Genomic DNA, 15,930 nt, shown 5'->3' on the forward strand with positions numbered 1-15,930 from the left:
GGACAGGGAGGGTGAGAAATGGAGGGACAGAGTTGGAGGAGTAGCGAGAGGGAGGGAGAGGATGAAGAGGAGAGGAAGAGAATGTGAGGGAGAGTGAGGGCGAGGGTGAGAAAGGAGAGGTGGGGGAGAGGGATGCGGAGGGAGGGAGAAGGAGGGTGAGGGTGGCAGGGAGAAAGGATAGGCAGGGAAGGGAAGAGGGAGGGAGAAGATGAATGGGAGAGGGTGGGAGGGAGGGAGGGAGAGAGGGAGGGAAATTGTGGGCGAAGGAGCGAGAGTTGGACAGGAACAGTGAAGGAGGGAGAAAGCGGGAGAGGAGGAGCGAGGAAGAGGGAGGGTGAGGGAGGGAGGAAGAAGGAGGGAGGGAGAGGGGGAGGGAGAAGATGAATGAGAGAGGGAGGATGAGGGAAAGGGAGGGAGAATAATGAGAGGTAGAGGGATGGAGGGGTACCGAGAAGGCGAGGATGAGGGAGAGGAGAGGAAGCTGAGAGGAGGAAGAGGATAAGGAAGGAGAGTGAGAAGGGGAGGGGACTCAAAACAGCGCGAGATCGGGACCAGGCCAGAAATAAAAGAGTGCAAGAGAGCCGAGCAGCGGGACTCCAAACAGCCCCGAGCTCCCTGCCTCCCCGAGCCCCCCGCCGCAGAGCCCCAAGCCCTCCCCCCTGAGCCCCGAGCCCTGATCCCCCCCCCCGAACCCCTCCCCAGAGCCCCGAGTCCCCCCTCCCCCACCCCAAGCCCACCCCCCGAGACCCCAGCTCCCCAAGCCCTGACCATGAGCCCCCCGAGCCCCTGAGCCCCAAGCTACCCCCCCGAGCCCCGAGCCTTGCCCCTGAGCCCCGAGACCCCCCCCACCCCCGAGCCCTGACCCCGAGCCCGGAGCCGCGCCAATGGACTTGGGAGGTAAGAAGTAAAATCAAAGTGTGAAGTCACAAGAAAGCAGGAAAGGGATTGGTTCGTCAATATTTCTCTCTTATACATGGGCATTGGTTTAATTTAAGAGCCGGGATTAAAAACTAACCATTCAAAACTTGAAAACCAATAGATTAAATAAAATACATTAGAGATGGCAGGGTGGGCTATGTGTTGCAGCTGCAGTATATGGGAGCTGGTGGGCACCAGTGTGATCCACCGCGACCACATCTGCAGCAAGTGTTGGTGGCTCGAGGAACTTCGGCTCTGCGTTGATGAGCTGGCGTCTGAGCTGCGGACACTGCGACACATCAGGGAGGGGGAGAGTTACCCGGACACTGTGTTCCGGGAGGCAGTCACACCCCTTAAGTTAAATAGTTCAAATTTGGTCCGTGGTCAGGGACAGGAAGGTGTGACTACGAGTGAGGAAGGTATGGGGACTCAGGATGGAGTGATGGAGGAGCCTCGGCCCTTGCTCTTGTCGAACAGGTTCGAGGTTCTTGCTCCCTGTGTGGAGAGAGCAGGGACTGCAGGGAGGATGATCAAACTGACCACAACATCGTGGTGCAGGGGGCCATTCAACTGGGGGAGTAAAAGGAAACATTGTGGTGGTAGGGGACAGTATAGTTAGAGGGATAGGTACTGTTCTCTGCAGCCGAGAGCGTGAGTCCCAAAGGCTGTGTTGCCTGCCCGGTGCCAGGGTTAAGGACATCTCCTCTGGCCTGGAGAGGAACTTGGAATGGGAGGGGGAAGATCCAGTTGTCGTGGTCCACGTGGGTACTAACAACATAGGTAGGACAAAGAAAGAGGTTGTGCTGAGGGAATATGAGCAGCTAGGGGCCAAATTAAAAACAGAACCACAAAGGTAATAATCTCTGGATTACTACCTGAGCCACGAGCAAATTTGCATAGGGTCAATAAGATCAGAGAGTTAAACACGTGGCTCAGAGACTGGTGTGGGAGAAATGGGTTTTAGTTCATGGGGCACTGGCACCAGTACTGGGGTAGGAGGGAGCTGTTCCATCGGGACGGGCTTCACTTGAACCAGGCTGGGGTCAGTAACCTGCCAAATCGAATAACTAGGGCTGTAGATAAGGCTTTAAACTAATTATTGAAGGGGAAGGTTAAGGTGAGGGGAAATTTAGAATGTTAAAGAGAAAGGAGAAGGCAATAGAGCAGGGTAGCGATAGTGGTAATGATAACTGTAGGAATGTGTGGAAATGTATTTTTATCTAAGCTGATACCATACGGTATTTGTGTGCCTTTTGATTAAAATGGAGTCCTGGCCCTTCCAGAACTTTCTGCATTTTAGCAGCCAGCTTATTATGAACAGCTAAACCTGCTGTTAGATGGCTGATGGTTATCAGACAGCTAGGAGACAAGTCATGCTGAGACAAGTAACCCCCATGGTGCTCTCCTATTGTCTACACTACAGGAGTTCCATGTCACCCCACCCTTATCTTCTAGCCATTATCTCTTTCCTTTACCTCATCCATTTGAAGCAAACAGGTAAACTGACCAGGAAATTGGATAATCCTGATACAATACAAGACAGGTGATAGCCCATTACCTATGACTCATGGAGTAATGGCCGTTTGGCTTTCTGATAACCCTGACAAAAGGAAATATCTTGACACCATTTCAGTACCAGGATATAGTAATTAACTCTTTATCTGTATTCACTGACTGTGAGACAGAGCAATACACAGGGAGAGGCCAGAACTTGGGTTTTACTGTATAAATATCTTGTGAAGCTGTACCATTGCGGAGGTTTCATTTTGCCCTTGACTGAGTGAAACCTACCCCTTGCGAGCAAGTAAATTAAAAGGGAAACTTCCATCGGAGCTGTAAGTGTCGGAGTCATTCTTTTCTGAGGTCGAGATTTCGACAGTTATTGGAGGTTCCACCGAGATGCATACTCTCTGTTCTGTGAGTAAAACGGATACAGGCATAGTGCCTCTCCAGTGAAAGGCTTCGGTGGCCAAACAAGGTGAGCCTTTGCTCACAAGAGGTTTTCTTCACTGTTGAATCGCAGATGTAATCTGTTGTCCACAGCTGAGGTACTGCATCTACAAGACTCGGCATTTAAAAGTTAAAGGTATTTTTTTTTATAACCATTTCTTTCTCAGCTCGCCAGCAGAAGAGAACAGGTTCTGGAAAAAATCTCGAGACAGCCCGGGGAAGGTTTCAGTAGGTAAGGAAGCGCTAGTTGATCGAAAAGGGTTCCAGGTTCTTATGTGATAAGATTTTTATTGTTTTTAATTCGGAAGGGGTTCTTATGTGATAAGACTATTAAAAGAAAAGAAAAAAAAAGAAAGCGCTAATAATCGATCGAAGGTTCTTATGTGATAAGATTTTTATTGTTTTTAATTCGGAAGGGGTTCTTATGTGACAAGACTATTTAAAAAAAAAAGAGCGCAATCGATCAAAGAGTTTGGGTACGGAACCTTAAGTTTTATCAGCTGTTATTAGGATAAGTTAAGGACTCGGTCTGTAGTGGCGTACAACGCAGACTGAGAATTTGTTTAGAGGTTATGATTTGTGTACTCACGGGAATATTGTTTGTTGTCCTTGTATTACTGTTGGTTGCAATACCTTTGTGAGTCATTGCCATTAGAGAAACGGGAAGAGTCACTAGGGAAAATTGTGATTCGAAAAAAAAAAACCACAAGGATTGATTAAGAAAAGAAACAGTAACTGATTGATCAACTACGGTTGGTTCGTGCCAACATATCTCACACACCCAGACTGAGCCCGAATTAAGAGCCTTTTCAGGCCACGTAACGGCCAGGAGAAGTGGGCGTAGAGAACTCGGTTGGCCGAAAGGATTGTGAGATCAGAAACTGTGGGAAAATCTTAATCATCCAGAATGGGTGCCGGAGCAAGTTAAAACACCACAAAAGGCACACCAGCCTATGTCATGCTCCAGAATTGTGGTCAGTCTTCAATTGACCAAAGAAACAAAAACCAGTAAAGTGGACTAAGGGTGAAAACAGGCCATTTCCACCCGATGGTTCATTTAATTTAGAGAGAACAACTTGTCTCCAGGAGTGTCTTATAAACAGAGATCCAAAAAAAAGGAAAGTAATAGAAAAGGCCTGGGTTCCGATTCTTCAAGCCCATGTAAACTTAACAGAGGAAGTAAATCAAATGTAAAAAAAAAAGAGAACCTGATAGTGACTTATGAAAAAAAAATGAAGCTAGTAAAAGAAAAAGCTTTATTGAATGGAGAGAGACTTGTGAATGTCTTGTCTTTGAATGAGAGTGCTTCTGTCTTTTTTCCTTGTGTCTGGAAACCTGTTTGGAAAAGTTGTGGAGCTGCCTGTTTGTTTTAGCTCCGCCCACTTTTTCAAACAAAGTGAAGTTTTTTAACCCTTCATAGTGTTGTCCTGTATGTGGGAAGTTTAAGACATTTTAAGTTAGAAGCGCAGGTGTGGATTTATTCGGATGAGAGGTTACGGAGCTAGGAAATGCACAAAGGATGGGTTTGTTGAGACATGGTCCCGGTGGTTAAAAGTTGTAATGCTTTTTTTTTTAAAAAGCCTTTGTGGGTCTCTCGAGGTGCAGGCTGGGGGAGTACACTCTCATTGTCCTTGGTGTAAAATCTTGGTACAAAAGCTTCTAACTCAGTAGGAGGATTTTTTTGGATAAAGAGTGGCAGTACAATAGTTGAATTGGGATTTTGAGATATTTCAGGTGATCTCTTGATCAACATTTTGGGTGTATTGGAAAAATCTTGGGTTTGGAAGCCTTTTAATAAAATTAGAAAACAAGTACTTTACATTCTGTGATCTGTGAATCACTATAAGCATAAATGAGAAGTCCGTGTAACACACAGATTTGTCCAGTTCAGAAGCCCACACAAATGGAGGTTTGTCCATGACCTACGAGCTGTGAATGAATCTACTATATTCTCACAATGCTTAAAGGATGTGGAATGAAGTATCCCGGAATGCTTTCCAGAACCTTAAGCAGTCCCTCACTTCAGCACCAGCCTTGGGATTACCAGATTACACTAAGCTATTCAACTTATTTGTGCATCACAAGTCGGGTTTTGCACAATCTGTTTTGACTCAGTTACATGGGGACAGGCAGCGACCGGTAGCGTATTTCAGTACCCAACTAGACCCAGTGGCACGCGGACTACCAGGATGTCTTCCTTCGTTGGCAGCAGCTTATTATGCTATGCAACAGGCTCAGCCAATAACTCTAAATCATCAGACCATTTTGTATATCCCACACTCTGTCGAGATTTTACTTACTAAATGTGCCACCCAACACCTAACCTCCGCAAGAACCACCAAATACGAGGTCGAACTGTTATCAAATCCGAACCTTGTCATCAAAAGATGTACTACCTTAAATCCAGCCACTCTACTCCCCACGGAAGACGACGGCGAACCCCATTCATGTGAAATGGTACCCGAATTAGTGACTAAACCACGTATCAATCTAACAGATGTACCAATGTGTTACCCTGATCTAGTGTACTATGTTGACGGATCAGCCTTACGAAATGATAGGGGCCAACCTAGAGCGGCTTATGCAATTGTAACTCAGTTTAATGTTGTCGAAACAGCCTCTCTTCCAGACTCCTTTTCAGCCCAACAAGCCGAATTGTTTGCGTTAACTCGAGCCTGTATTCTGGCTGAAGGACACACAGTTAATATCTACACTGTAGAGCTGATAATGCAGCTAAGTCAGCAGCTCTGTCAAAAGGGGGGATATGCAGGTGTCATTGTTCCCACTAAGGAAAAATAATTGCTCAGACCCGCCACCCACTATTAATGACGTGCTGGCCTTTCAGACACAGACCAGTATGGAGGAGGTGGTGACCTGGACGAAGGATCAATGTTATAAAAATCCAGAAGGAATATGGGTTCACCATGACGGCCGCGTGGTGGCCCCTAGATCCTTACTTCCATGGATTGCCCGATGTGTTCATACATTCACACATGCAGGCAAAGGGGGATTGGCAGATTATATTTTGGCAACTTGGTATGCACCAGGTATTTCGGCAATTGCAAAACAAATCTGTGAAAATTGTGTTACCTGTCAGACAATGAATCCGGGTAAGACGGAAAAAGTAGAATCTGCCTCCCACCCAAATCCAGTCGGGCCTTTTGTACATTTACAAATGGATTTTATTGAATTACCTATGTGTATGGGATTCAAGTATGTATTAGTTATTGTAGATGTGTTCTCTAGATGGATTGAAGCCTTTCCATGTAAAAAGGCCGATGCCACTACTGTTGCTAAATGTTTGTTAAAAGAAATTGTACCGCGCTTCGGAATCCCTGCTAAGCTTTCCAGTGATAACGGGTCACATTTCACGGGAACTGTCATAAGAGAAATGTGTAAAGCTTTACAGATTAATCAACGTTTTCATTGCAGTTATCATCCACAATCAGCTGGACTTGTTGAAAGATATAATGGAATGCTTAAAAATAAGCTGGCAAAACTATGCAATGACACTGGACTGAAATGGACAGAACTGCTGCCCTTAGCTTTGATGGTAATGCGATCTTCAACCAACAGAACAACAGGCCTGTCACCGCATGAGATAGTTATGGGACGTCCCCAACGACTACCTTTTACAGCACCATTTACTGCAAAACAGATGGACATCCACAAAATGGAGGAAAATATGTTGAATTATTGTATTGCACTAACCAAATGTATTTCCAGCTTTCATTCACAGGTAAAGGAAGCCCAAGTCAAGCCAGCGGAAGGGAAGTGTCATAACCTGGAGCCAGGGGAATTTGTTTACATCAAGATTTTTAAAAGGAAAAGCAGTCTACAGCCAAGATTCGAAGGACCATACCAGGTCTTGCTGGCGACCAATACTGCAATCAAGGTAAAGGAAAGACCAACATGGATCCACGCATCCCATTGCAAACGGGCACCCGACCAGGAGGAAGGGACGAAGGAATCAGAGGAACAGAAAAAGGAAGACTGAATAAAGAACTGTATGGACTATGGGGACTGATGGTGCTGGGCTTGACAGGGTTTTACTTCGCATTATTGATTACACCAGGGGTACAGACCCACCACCGAAGGGAATTGCACGTAAACGTATTTATGGCACTGAGTCATAGGTATGCTCAAGAAAGAAACTTGTCGAGTTGCTGGATATGTTCCCATGTACCTGTCCACTCCAGGGGGGGTATTCCCCTGAGATCTGTCCCCTTTAACGAATCAGAAATGGTAGAATGGTTGACAGTGCAAAACAGGACAAAACTAACTAAGGGGCCAGAAACAAAGGAGCAAACAGAATGGAGGTCGGCAGGGTATAAACTTACAGCCTTCCAGGGATGGTACCAGCCCAATTATGATAATAACCATCAGCCTCCCTTCCTAAGCATTACTCCCAGAATAGGAAATCCTGAGGGTATAATATGCCTAGTGAGTAATGAAACTAAAAGAAATGGAAATGGAGAGACTGTACAAGATCAGAATGGATTGAGTTGTCCTTGTGAAGGACAAAATGGGGGAATGTGGAAATGTATTTTTATCTAAGCTGATACCATACGGTATTTGTGTGCCTTTTGATTAAAATGGAGTCCTGGCCCTTCCAGAACTTTCTGCATTTTAGCAGCCAGCTTATTATGAACAGCTAAACCTGCTGTTAGATGGCTGATGGTTATCAGACAGCTAGGAGACAAGTCATGCTGAGACAAGTAACCCCCATGGTGCTCTCCTATTGTCTACACTACAGGAGTTCCATGTCACCCCACCCTTATCTTCTAGCCATTATCTCTTTCCTTTACCTCATCCATTTGAAGCAAACAGGTAAACTGACCAGGAAATTGGATAATCCTGATACAATACAAGACAGGTGATAGCCCATTACCTATGACTCATGGAGTAATGGCCGTTTGGCTTTCTGATAACCCTGACAAAAGGAAATATCTTGACACCATTTCAGTACCAGGATATAGTAATTAACTCTTTATCTGTATTCACTGACTGTGAGACAGAGCAATACACAGGGAGAGGCCAGAACTTGGGTTTTACTGTATAAATATCTTGTGAAGCTGTACCATTGCGGAGGTTTCATTTTGCCCTTGACTGAGTGAAACCTACCCCTTGCGAGCAAGTAAATTAAAAGGGAAACTTCCATCGGAGCTGTAAGTGTCGGAGTCATTCTTTTCTGAGGTCGAGATTTCGACAAATGCCTGGGAAGACAGAGATAAGAAGGAAACCATCTCCTGTGAACAAGGCCATAAACCAATTAATTCCCCAGGAAGAAAGATAAGAGGGAAGCCATTTGCTGTAAACAAGACTACAAACCAATTATTTCTCCCAGATGAAAGAACTAGGGAGAGAACATATAAAGTCATCGATCAGCCCAAGTTGACAATGGTTCCCTGGATACTAGGAGAATTCTATTGGGTTAAAAGAACCTATATCGTTGTGATTGGCTTGTGTCCAGCCGTGATGGGCTGTGTAACTGTAGTAAACTGTTTTGTAACTGTTGTGAAACATATAAAGGTACATGTAACTCTTTGTTCTGTGAAGAGAAACCTGGATACGGTCCTGAGTTTTTCCTTCCCGCTGAGCGTAATAAAAGCTGCTTCAGAATTGGAACCGACCCTGAGTGTTGAGTGATTCTTCTAAGAAAACACTAACGCTAACAATGGCGTAGTCGGCAGGATTTCCCGGAGTCGCTGGACGCCCTTGGAAAAAAAACCCGGGTGAGTATAAAGAACAATTTTTAAGTATAAAGGGTGCGGAAGGTGGAAGCTGGTTGATCGACATGAGGAGACGGTCTAATATCTCAAACGCCTAGCCTGAGCCTGAATTAAGAGGACTTTTGTCCCACGTGACGGCCAGGAGCCAAGTAGGCGTAGGGAACACACTTAGACCGTGGGATCGTGATACCGAGAGACATCTTCCGGACTCAGTAGTGTAATTTGAAATACCCCGGGATAGAACCAAGCGGTGTACAGCGGCTAACGGAATCCAAACCTGTGAACAGGGTCGGACCAACAGGCTGAGCGGTGGTAGGTAGTCGTTAAGGATACGTAGAGCACTGCGGGAATTGCTTAAACGCGTTTTTAAGAATTGTATAAGTTTGTGCAACAGCAGAACTTGTGACCTGACAGTAGCCAAGAGACAGTTTACTACAAGTCGCGCTAGAAAGAAAGCGGACCTCAGAGTAGATTCCTAACGGTAGTAGTCCTACCCAGGAATGGCCATGAAAACAAGTAAACTCGAGTGGGGACCAGAAGGGTCGCTTACCCGCCACCTGGCGGAAAAACAAAAGAAGCTAATTGAAAAAATGATTAAAGCAGGGTGGAATCCTCAGGAATTAGTTATGTGAGGAATTATTTAGATAAAACTACGAATTCCCTGAAAGGTCATGGATCCAAAAATAGAGCCGGCCAAAACAAGAAGAGAGACTGTTGTAAATGTCTGATCGTTGAGTGAGAAGTGTCTGTGTGATTTTTGACTGCAGAATGAATTTTTTATGTTTTCATGTTCCGAAAGCCTGGTTGGAAGAGGAATGCAAGTGTCTGTTTATTTTAGAAACAGAGTGAAAGTCTTTTTTTAAACCCTTTGTAATGTTGTCCTGTATGTGGGAAGTTTTAAGACATTTAAGTTAGAAACGCAGGTGTGGATTTATTCGGATGATAAGTTACGGAGCTAGGAAAATAAACAAATAAAGAATAGGTTTGTTGAGCAAAATATTTATTTGACATGCTCACTTACTTGCCGAAAGAAAACATGCAATGATTGATTGGGTTGAAAGACATAAATTTAGTCTCGGAATGAGATAAAGAATGCTTTAAAAAAAAAAGAGCTTCTAAAAAAAAAGTTTTAAATAAAGATTGAAATTACAACGTTTGAATTGGGATTTTGAGATATTCAGAGAAGGCACAGGAAATACTGAGGTGGATTTAAAAAAAAAAGAGAAAGATTAAATTAAATCTGATCAGGTCAAACTCCTGGGCAAGTGGCGAGCTATCTGCGAAGGTGTAAAAGGAACTTTTGGAAAATGTTAAAAAACAGCAAGCTTTAGTAACGACTTTGAAACTGGAGCATTTTGAGATAACGAAAGGCAGCACTCAAAAGCTGGACTCCATTCCAGTTATGGAGAAAAAGAAAAAGATAAAGACGCCACTTTGAAAGTAAACAAATGATTTTAAATTAACAACTTTATGGAGTTACGAACCCTCCGTGTAAAATACAAAACCTAATTTGAAGAAAGAAAAAAAAAGATGTAACAGACTAAATGGAAAAAGACATAACTTACTAAATACTAGTTGATGTTTGCTGTGAAAAAGATATTGGTTTAATTAGAAGAGAAAAAAAAATTGGAATAAGTAAAAAAACACTCTACATGGATTCGAATTTTCAATTATGAAAAAGTTTCAATGCAGTTTGAAAAGATTTCCAAAATGTCCCGAACAGTCTAAACAAGCAGGAGGGTTTTGAAGATAACGAGGAGAAAGAGAGAAATAAAAAAAAACAGAATTGAATTTCAGTAAACAAAATTGCTATTGTATGTGTGGTCTTGTTTTAAAACAATTTTTAAAAAAAATTCTTTGGCAAGTACTTGAATTAGAAGTTAAGAAAACATTGGAGTTTACTCTAATGATTTATGCTGTTTAACGGATTCCTAATTTCGAAGCCAGTTTTGAAGGCACAAAGACTTTTTTTTTTCCAGATGATTACGTGAAGTCACGTAATGACATCAGGTCTTCTTACAAACCTGGAAAGGAGTTAACCCTTTCCATTGACAGCCGTTTTATACTGAACATTATTAATTTGGATTTCTTAATAGGGAAAAAAAAGACTCACCTAACAGAGGAAACAAAAATAAAAACAGAACTAGCTTATGTAATAATACTTGCCTGATACAATAAAGAAATAGATATTCAATAAAACAAATTGAAGAGTTAAAAGCTAAGATAAACAGGCTGGAAGAGATAACGGGACTAGACGGATAGTGCAGTGCGCAGCCATAGCACCATCACCTCTGGCAATAGAGCCAATGTACCCAACGGTGGGTAGGTGTAGTCCACAAACCCAACCTAACGGTAAAGCAGACAGCGATGTTTGGAGGAATAGCTTTGGCCTTGGTCATAATAGGAGTTTGGGTAATATTTAAGTGGGTAAAGACACGGGCGCACGCCCTACAGATTCAGCTCGAAATGGTTCGATTATAACCTTGTCCTTCTGATTTTGCAGGGTGACAGGGACACTCGTAGAGCAAAAAAACTTAACCACTGGTGACGACCAGGCCGTCTGTTTAAAATTACAGATAATACTTACCGGAATGGGAATACGAAAGGCGCTACTCGTAATATGGATAGCCCTGCGACATGCACGTACCCTGGGCAACACCGACGGACAGCAGAGCACGCTGGAAATAAACAACTATATGAACTATGGAGTCTTGTTTAATTTAACGGACGGAATGTGCATCCCAGCAGCCAAGGACTGGAGCAAGGACAGGACTTATTTTAATGCATGGTTACAAGTGAATCCTAATAAGAATCCTAATAAGAATAAGAGTATGTGTACAGTGCTCCACGGGTATAAGGAGCAGATGCATTAAACGGAGGGATGTCATAGGGCCTGATGAATGTACTTTCGGCATAATTTGCGCGCCTCCGGGACAATCCCAGCAATCAGTCATCCGCAAGAAGGGAATGGGGCTGTGTGGGTATTACGAGGAGGCGGGGGCGGCTGCAATATAATTGTATGTATGTTTCTCACCCCCTCCGACACTGCGCCCCATAAGAATCACTACATTGCCCGAAGAACTGCCTTGTCCCATAACTACTAAGGGACCAGAAAATGGGATTGCAATGTACAACGAAGGGGAATTATTGTATGATAATGTTAAACATGAAATTGTGCCTGTTCTGATCAATATTTCAGGCATCCAGATGCCGGAATATTGTACCGAACAGTCAAGGAAGATGTACAATGTATTAAGTAAAGTCGTAATGCAGCAGGCTGCCGATGCCATGGGTGCCAGTAAGTTCCGGGGACAGGGGTTAGCACCCAGGGTGAAGAGGGAAATAGTAAATGATGTTGCTACCGTTTTCAATACAGGAACCTCCGTAGTGAACTCGATAGACATACAAGGGCTAAATGAGAGGGTAGAACAGCTTGAAGGGGTGATGAAGGGGTTATTGGAGAGGGTGGAGCAAAACCAGGAAGACCAGGCCAACCTAGGAAAGGAGGGTGCCGAAATCCAGTTGGATGGCATCTCAGTCCTGGAAGCTCACGCTAAAACCATCAATCACCTCATTGATAGAGAACAAGAAGATACAATAAAGCAAAGACAGGGGCAACTCTGTCATGCTTATGGTCTGTGGATGGTGGGACAGATCCGCCACAACCTCGACCAGATCCAACGCGGGGAAGTACCCGATTGGATAGACAGTTCACATTTGGCTCAGTTGGCGAACCAAAGGGGGACACTGGATAATTGTACTCTGAAGGGACTGACCCGAGTATACCCCGCAATTCCAGATTGCCAGATGGGTAGGACTACCGGGATAGGGATAGTCCTGTTGATCCCCATAGCAACGCCGGACTCAGGGCCGTTCCCCTTATACCAACTAGAGAATATCGGAGTAATACGGGAAAATGTCTCCATACGCTACTACCTAACCACCACCTCTGCCGTTCGTCGAAACAACATACTTACTGGGATTTCCCTAGCAGATTGCAAGCAAAGGGGGGAAATCACAGTATGCCCTCACCCGGTGGGCCGAGGGGAACTAGACGAGTGCGGGTTTAACCGAACCAACGGGTGTGTACTAGAAATAGTGCCCGCACACATGCACTTCGCGAGGGCAGGCTACGGAGGGAGGGGAAGATACTGCGTCTCTACTACTGAGCGTTCATACCAGTATAATGACCTGCAGTGCCCTATACCGCAGCCAAACTTTTGCTTTACACCACTACGACCTGTCGCGATCGGGCAAGCGCATATCACCCAGGTTAGGCGCCGGAAGTCCGAAGTTATTGAAGTAACTGATCAGCTCCATGATCATTTGCAGGATTATGACGAGCCAGAGCAGGTCCCTATCCCACATCTAACCGAAGTATTACGGGAGTTGAGGCTCAGAGTGGGTCAATCTGTAAAACTCTATCACCAGCTACAAACTAAAATCAAAGAAGATACCGAGGTAGACTTACAAAGTCAGAGTTGGTGGAGAAAGGTCTGGGACTGGGGAATAAATGTGAACATCCACCCATGGATCCGAATTATTTCACACACACTGGTCGGAATACAATTAATCTTAGCAATAACATGGGGCGTGATGGCCTGCCAGGTATGCAGGCGCCACAAACGGCGGAAACGGACTAATCACCGTTCCCTGGATATTAAACAGGCCTGTTTGATAAGGGGACGGGAGGAGCTAGCCTTTGTTAATTTGATTTAAGCAACCGGAACTCCTGAAACCGCGTGACTGGCCAGCACGTTGAGGCAAGGAGTACCGGGCCGTGCACAAATATCAGATAAAGGCAGTATTTCGGTTAAAAGGGGACTAGGACTAGTCCCTTTACCGAAAGGGGGAATTGTTGTAGAGAGTAGAAATATATATATAGACTTAGGCATTAGGCACCTGCTGGATATTTAAAACTCACATAAGCTTAAATGGACACACACATAAAATGGCTGCCCAGGCATGATGGGAAACCAGGTAGTCAAGCTGTGAACTGTTGAACGTTCACTGACCGAGCAATAACCCTGTGAGGCCCACTGTAGGAATGCCTGGGAAGACAGAGATAAGAAGGAAACCATCTCCTGTGAACAAGGCCATAAACCAATTAATTCCCCAGGAAGAAAGATAAGAGGGAAGCCATTTGCTGTAAACAAGGCTACAAACCAATTATTTCTCCCAGATGAAAGAACTAGGGAGAGAACATATAAAGTCATCGATCAGCCCAAGTTGACAATGGTTCCCTGGATACTAGGAGAATTCTATTGGGTTAAAAGAACCTATATCGTTGTGATTGGCTTGTGTCCAGCCGTGATGGGCTGTGTAACTGTAGTAAACTGTTTTGTAACTGTTGTGAAACATATAAAGGTACATGTAACTCTTTGTTCTGTGAAGAGAAACCTGGATACGGTCCTGAGTTTTTCCTTCCCGCTGAGCGTAATAAAAGCTGCTTCAGCATTGGAACCGACCCTGAGTGTTGAGTGATTCTTCTAAGAAAACACTAACGCTAACAATAACCATAGTGTGACAGGAAGGGACAGAGCGTATAAAGATAAGAGTCCATCAGAAAGTGGGGTCAGAGTCGGGAAACATGGTAAAAAGGCAAAATTAAAGGCTCCTTATCTGAATGCACGCAACAAGATAGGTGAATTGATGGCGGAAATAGATATAAATGGATATTATCTGATAGCCATTACAGAGACGTGGTTGCAAGGTGACAAGGCTGGGAACTGAATATTCAGGGGTATTTGACATTTTGGAAGGACAGACAGAAAGGAAAAGGAGGTGGGGTAGCTCTGTTAATAAAGGATGAGATCAGTGCAGTAGTGAGAAATGATATTGGCTCAGCAGATCAAGATGTTGAATCAGTTTGGGTGGAGATAAGGAATAATAAAGGGAAGAAGTCACTGTTGGATGTAGTCTATAGATCCCCTAACATAGCCACACTGTAGGATAGAGTATAAATCAAGAAATAATGGAGGTTTGTAAGAAAGGTACGACAATAATCATCGGCAATTTTAATCTTCATTTTGATTGGACAAATCAAAGTGGCAAAGGTAGCCTTGAGAAAGAGTTCATAGAGTGTATGCAGGATGGTTTCTTGGAATAATACATTGTGGAACTACCCAGGGAGCAGACTATTTTAGATCTGGTAACGTGTAATGAGTCTGGATGAATTACTGATCTTATAGTAAAGGATCCTCTTGGGAAGAGTGATCATAACATGGTAGAATTTCAAATTCAGTTTGAGGATGAGAAACTTGGGTCTCAAACTAGAGTCCTGAATTTAAATAAAGGCAATTACAAAGGTACTAAGGCAGAGTTGGCTAAAGTGTACTGCAAAAATAGATTAAAGGGTAAGGCAGTAGATAAGCAATGGCAAATAGTTAAGGAAATATTTCTTAATTCTCAGCAAAGATATTTTCCAGTGAGAAAGAAAAGCTTTAAGAGAAGGATGAACCATCCGTGGCTAACTAAGGAAGTAAAGAACATAAGAACAGAAGAAATAGGAGCAGGAGTAGACTATAGGGCCCCTTGAGTCTGCTCCGCCATTTAATAAGAGCGTGGCTGATCTGATCATGGACTCAGCTCCACTTCCCTGCCCGCTCCCATAACCCCTTATCCCCTTATCGTTTAAGAAACTGTCTATTTCCGTTTTAAATTTATTCAAGGTCCCAGCATCCACAGCTCTCTGAGGCAGTGAATTCCACAGATTTACAACCCTCTGAGAGAAGAAAATCCTCCTCATCTCAGTTTTAAATGGGCAGCCCCTTATTCTAAGATTATGCCCTCCAGTTCTAGTCTCCCCCATCAGTGGCAACATCCTCACTGCATCCACCTTGTCAAGCCCCCTCATAATCTTATACGTTTCGATAAGATCACCTCTCATTCTTCTGAATTCCAATGAGTAGAGGCCCAACCTACTCAACCTTTCCTCTTAAATCAACCTCATCATCACTGGAATCAACCTTGTGAACCTTCTCTGAACTACCTCCAAAGCAAGTATATCCTTTCGTAAATATGGAAACCAAAACTGCACGCAATATTCCAGGTGTCGTCTCACCAGTACCCTGTATAGCTGCAACAAGACTTCCCTGCTTTTATAATCCATCCCCTTTGCAATAATGGCCAAGATTCCATTGGCCTTCCTGATCACTTGCTGTACCTGCATACTAAACTGTTGTGTTTCATGCACCGGGACTCCCAGGTCCCAATGTACTGCAGCACTTTGCAATTTTTCTCCATTTAAATAGTAACTTGCTCTTTGATTTTTTTCTGCCAAAGTGCATGACCTCGCATTTTCCAACATTATACTCCATCTGCCAAATTT

General features: G+C 44.0%; 1 protein-coding gene across 1 annotated transcript in view; it reads right to left on the reverse strand.

Moving 5' to 3' along the window:
* Window positions 1-15,930, reverse strand: part of LOC139279406 (interleukin-6 receptor subunit beta-like) — a 213,616-nt gene that overhangs the window by 124,947 nt on the left and 72,739 nt on the right. The gene's annotated exons all lie outside the window — the stretch shown is intronic.

This window comes from Pristiophorus japonicus, chromosome 14 (assembly GCF_044704955.1).
Source record: "Pristiophorus japonicus isolate sPriJap1 chromosome 14, sPriJap1.hap1, whole genome shotgun sequence".
Lineage (NCBI taxonomy): Eukaryota > Metazoa > Chordata > Chondrichthyes > Pristiophoridae > Pristiophorus > Pristiophorus japonicus.